We start from the raw sequence: 6,000 nt of genomic DNA on the forward strand, positions 1-6,000 counted from the left end.
TCACCTCAGATCTCTTTCCTATATCCCCAAATAGGTATTATGATGGTGTGAGATCTGCCGGTACCTACGTAACCTCTTCTAGAATTGTTGCCACTTCCCCCCAGAATACCTTTACGTGTGGGCAGCTCCAATACATGTGAAATGAGTCAGCCTGATCGGCCCCACATTTCTGACACCTGCCTGGGTCGTTTCGTGTGAATTTTGCAATTTTATGAGGTGTGTAGTGTAGCTTATTCAGCACTTTAAATTGGATCAGCTGGAGACCTGCATTCATGGATACCCTCTTACTGAGCTCACAGTACCTCTCCCAGGACCCATCGGTGATGGCGGCACCCAGGTCCGATTCCCAGGAAGTCCTTATCATGTTTACCGTTGGAGTATTGGCTTGAATAGTCTTGTAAAGTCCCGAAACACAGGTTCCCGATCGGGTAGACCGGGCCACCAGGCACGGGTGCAGTGGGGGCTCATCAGGGAACAGGGGCCATCTGGCCTTAAACGCCATTCTCATTCTATAGAATTGCAAAACCAGCAATTGATCTCTGCCCATCCCCGTTTTGAATTCCTCCACTGTTATAAATTTACCTTTAGGGAATATGTCCTTGATTTTGAATTGCCTCTCTGGATCCCATGTTTTTTGCACATCTGTATCATATGTGGGTGTTATACCTGGGAAGTTCCAGAACGGGGCATCTGCGTGGTATGGTGTCTCCAGCCCAATCCTGCGAAACATCTTGGACCATGCATGTACTGTTGTGCTGACTGGGTCGAATGGGCATTCGTCCTTATGTTTGTTTTTAAAGATGACGGACCTCAGGTCGGTTGGGTGTGCTGCATGTTGTTCTAAGCAAATATGGGGCGAGGTGGCTTGCTCATCATACCAGTGTTTAACAAACTGGGCCTGTGCCACCAGGTATTATAATTCAAAATCAGGTGCTGCTATTCCCCCTTTGTTATAGGGTTCGACCCTTTTTCCCACTTCATCCTGACCGCCCCTCCGCACCAGACCAACTCAACTGACTTGGACCTAAGTTTATCAAAGAATTGTCTACCAGGCCAAATCGGGACATTAATAAATATATACAATAACTTGGGGAGTATGAGCATTTTCAGTACAGCCACCCGGCCAATAAGAGAGATGAGAAGTTTGGCCCAAAAACGAAGTTTAGCGGCCATTGTGTCTAAAAGGGAATCGTGACTATTCAAGAGTAGGGAGGCTTTGTTTCCCAATACAATCACACCCAGGTATCTTATCCCATCAGGGGACCATTTTAAACCGTGTGTATTTATCGGACATCTGGTGGCCGGAGTTAGGGGAAAGATCTCTGACTTGGAGCGGTTGGTTTTGTATCCTGAATATTCTGCAAATTCATGCACCGTTTCCAACACTGGCCCCAGGTGTGTGTCTGGTTCCCGGACATATAACAGGGCATCATCTGCATTTAGGGAAATGGATTGGGTCAAGCCTGACATCCATATGCCCCTCTGATTTTGGTGTTCTCTAATTGATGCTGCAACCGGTTCCACAGTGAGAGCGAACAATATTGGGGAAAACGGGCAGCCCTGTCTCGTGCCCCTTCCCAGCTCGAACCATTCAGACATTGTGTGATTAGTCCATACCCTAGCCCCGGGGTTAGTATATAGTAGCTTAACGCTTTGTAGGAAGCATGGACCTAGTCCAAATTTCTCGAGCACCCTGAACAGGTTGCTCCACGACACTGAATCAAACGCCTTTTTTCGGCATCCAGCGACAAGGCCACTGCCTGGGCCTCCGGCTTAATCTGAGCCATGATACCAAACAACCTGCGGAGATTCAGAGCGTGGATCTGGTATGAATAAAACTGCACTGGTCGGGATGCACCAGCTCAGGCATGTAGGGTAGCAGTCTCGTAGCCAAGATCTTAGCAAAAATCTTTGTGTCGCAATTTATAAGGGATAAGGGCCGGTATGAGGACATCTCATTTGACGGACGTCTGGGTTTAAGGATCACCATTATTATAGCCTCTCTCATGGATGACGGAAGTGTCCCCGATTCCAAGGCCTCCTCCCACACGGACAGGAGCACCAGGGCCAGCTCCTCACTGAGTTTCTTGTATAGTTCAGCCCCCAGGCCGTCCGAGCCAGGTGCTTTCCCGTTAGCTAGTGATTTTATCGCTTCCTTTATTTCATCGATCATTATGGCCTGATCGAGCAACAGTTTATGTTCTGTTGACAATCTCGGGAGCGTGATATTATCTAAGTATTCTCCAACCTCAAGTGGTGTTTTCAGATCATGGTTGGCATACAGGTCTGTGTAGAATTGGGTGAATTCTTTATTTATACCTTCCTCATTTGTTGTTCCCGTACCATCCCCGCCATTATGCTAGAAATTCTGGTATAGTATCTTTCAGCCTTCAACAAGTTGGCTAGAGTGTGACCTGCTCTGTTCCCCTCGCCGTATCTGCGCGCTCCAACTGGGGTTGCCATATACAGCAGCTCTCTAGTGGCCAGTCTGTTGAATTCCTGTAAGTTATTATTAATGTCTGCCAGAACACTATCCTCATGTGCGGTCGTATATCGCATTTCCAGCTCGCCCAGCCGTTGTTCTATTTCCGCCAGTTCCACCCTGACCGCCCTCAATAGCCCCGTGGACTTGGAGATCAGTATCCCCCTCATCCAAACCTTAAACGTCTCCCATAGGGTTGCACTTTTATTTACTGAGTCTTTGTTTCAAGGAAGAGTTCCACCTCTACGTGTATTGCCTCTGCCACTGCGGGATCCCTCAGAATATCGGGTGGCATATGCCATCTCCTGGCCGGAGGCTTTATATTTTCCAGTGTCATGTCTAAAAGGATAGGGGAGTGGTCAGATAGAGTACGGGGGAGCATCTCGCTACTGTCACCTTGGTTCATAAGGGATGCAGACACTAGCCAGTAATCTATGCGGGACTCTGTGTCGTGCACTGAGGAATAGAAGGAGTACTTTTATGGGGGTGATTAGTTCTCCAAGCGTCCACTAGTGTGAGTTGCGATAGGATTTGGTGCAAGACAATAGTGGTTTTGGTGGGGTTTCTGTGTCTGGAGGTAGAGTGGTTTAGTGTGCCATCCAGAATGGTATTAAAGTCTCCCCCACCATACCACGTGTTCACCACCATTGGAGCCCATCTCTTGTATTACATTCGTGTAGAAGTCCGGATCATCTATGTTTGGGCCATATGTGTTCACCAGTACTAATTCTTCCCCTGCTATGTTTCCCCACACTATTACGTATCGACCTAGTGGGTCTATCTTACTCTTTTCAAGTTGAAACCCAACCGAGGGGTGGATCAGGGTGAGCACACCTCTCGCCTATGAAGAGTATTCAGTATAGTATCTTTGTGGGCCCCATCCTTTCAAAAGCTCAATGTTAACTTTCTGAAGCGCATGCGTTTCTTGTAGCATTACTATCTGGGGATGGTGTCGACTGACATGGGTCCCTACCTTTTTTAACTTGGTCTGGTTGTTCAGACCACGTACGTTCCATGTAAGGAGCTTTAGCCTCGACCCTCGGGCCGTCACATTGGGATTAGCCATGTCTGTATACCCACATCACTCCCCATATCTCACTGTTACTCATAAAAGTTTCTTGTACTGCACTGTCACCACATTTTTTGAGAACTTGTAGGACTCTTCCAACTGAGTCCCAACATCCCAACTCCCCCCCGGACATTTCCACGTTGCTCAACGGAGCTAAACATCCTGCAATACTTTAATCCCCTGCCCACATCATCTACCCCAACTTGACAATGCTGCCCCACAAAAAACAGGTGGAGCTTTCCTGAGGGTCACTAGTTGCAACCATCTGGCGCGCTCTAGACTGAGGCTCACAGCCCGAAAACCAACAGTCTTTGTTCAGTTCGTCCCCGTTGCATAGCTTCCAATTTTTCTCTCGGGCGGCAGGCAGTCGAGCCTCATCCCCACTTTTACTCCCCAGGGTCTCGCCTCTCATCTCTCGGTTGTGGTCTCGCATTTTGGTTTGCCACTCGGCCTCCATGGGGCAACGGGATGAAGTCTCCACATACGACATGGCACCTGTGGGGTTCTCGAAGAAGTGAGCCCTTCCCCCATGTTGTATTCTCATCTTCGCAGGGAAGATGAGGGCATAGGGCACATTTCGCATGCGTAGCTGTCTTTTCACCCCTTCATGGGATCTCCTTTGCATTTGCACGTTGGTTGAGAAGTCTGGATATATGTGGATTTTGTTTTCCTCATGATTTAAAGTTCTTTTTTCTCTCGACAGTCGGAGTATAGTATCTCTGTCCCTATAATTAAGGAAGCGTGCGATTCTAGTACGAAGGGGAGCTCCTGGTTTCGGGTGCAGTGCTAGGGTGCGGTGGGCTCTTTCAATCAGAAAGTGATCCGAGAAGGAGTCGGTGCCTAGGATGTCTTTCAACAGGGACTCTACTTGTCTCTCCATGGGACCTTTGCCAAAATTTTCTGATACCCCAAAGATCCGGATGTTGTTTCTCCGGGATCTCGATTCAAGGTATTCGCACTTATTTTGATTTTTGTGTAATTCTGTTAGGAGGTGGGCTATGTCTCGACTGAGTTGTGATATCGTGTCTTCGGGCATGTATTTTTAAGCATACTGTAATCGATCTCAAAATTTGTTCGTATGTATGTTACCTTGGATTACCTCACTTTTACACATGCGAAAACAGGTTGGGCGCGGCCATCTTGTGCTAATCTTATCTCTTGAAGCATCGCACTAACTTCAAGGACGCTTGCGGCAGGAATATACATCACCCGCCACTGACATCACTAGACGCCTATGGCCCTTTTCACAACGCCAATGCACATCTTGTGTCAACGTTCTCTGTGCGCAAGCTGTTTGTTTGTTTGTTTATTTATAAAGCGCACCAAAGCCGGAGGTATCTGGACGCATTACATAGTTTAAAAATATGCATACAGAGAGGACAGTAAAACATTTGGAAATATTTACAATAAAATACAGGAATTTACAATGTTACATGCCAATATAGTCAGACTAGTACATTCATTATACATCACAGGATAGGAGCCAGGATTTCGTATTCTTCCTAAAGCTAAAGAAGACGGTTCAGCTCTTAGGTCAGCAGGTAGTGAGTTCCATAGTTTCAAGGCCATAACTGGAAAACTTCTTCCGCCTGCTTTTTGCAGTTTAAAACTAGGTACATTCAGGCAGTGTGAATGTGGGGTTCTGGTAGGGCGTTCTGAGGTTTTATTGACAAATTTGTCAGCAGGATATTTGGGGGCAGTGCTGTGAGATATTTGTGCATAAGAGTTAGTTTTGAATTTAATTCTATCTTTAACTGCAAGCCAGTTTGTACTACATCTGATGTCTGAGATATGCTGGGTTCCAGGAATGTTGAACACACTTCTTAGAGCATTATTCTGAAGAATTTGTAATTTGTTTAGATTGTATTTATTCGAGCCTAGATAGAAGGCATTACAGTTGTCTAATTGTGATAAGATTAAGGCTCTGACCAGTATGGTACAGCTGGCTGTTGATATGAAAGTTTTGCACGCATTGATTAGTTTGCACGTGTATGCCGTGGCAGATGCAGTGGCATTTAATCTGTCTCTTTAAATTTAAAGCTGAGTCGAGGTAGAAACCTAAGGTTTTCACCTCCTGGGAAATGTGTATATTGTTGCTGTCAATATTGAAGTATTTAAACTGATTACTTAGTTTACTTAGTTACTTTAAACTGATTACTTAGTTTACTTAGTCTTGCTACAGAGCAGACGACGAGAAGCTCCGTCGTCTTGTCGTTCAGACAGAGGCCGTGGGTGGCCATCCATGCCTGGATAATCAGATATTTCATTTAGTCAGGTTGAGTTAATTACATGATCACCCGTGATGGGGATGAGAATCTGGGTGTCATCTGCATAGTTTGTGTAGGTGACACCCAGATTATCAAGATCATCGCATAAGGGCTTAGTTGAATATATTGTACAATGTGGGCGAAACACATGACCCTTGTGGAACTCCATAGGTGATAGGAAT

Source organism: Ambystoma mexicanum, chromosome 7p, assembly GCF_040938575.1.
Source record: "Ambystoma mexicanum isolate Mex_15411 chromosome 7p, UKY_AmexF1_1, whole genome shotgun sequence".
Taxonomy (NCBI): domain Eukaryota; kingdom Metazoa; phylum Chordata; class Amphibia; order Caudata; family Ambystomatidae; genus Ambystoma; species Ambystoma mexicanum.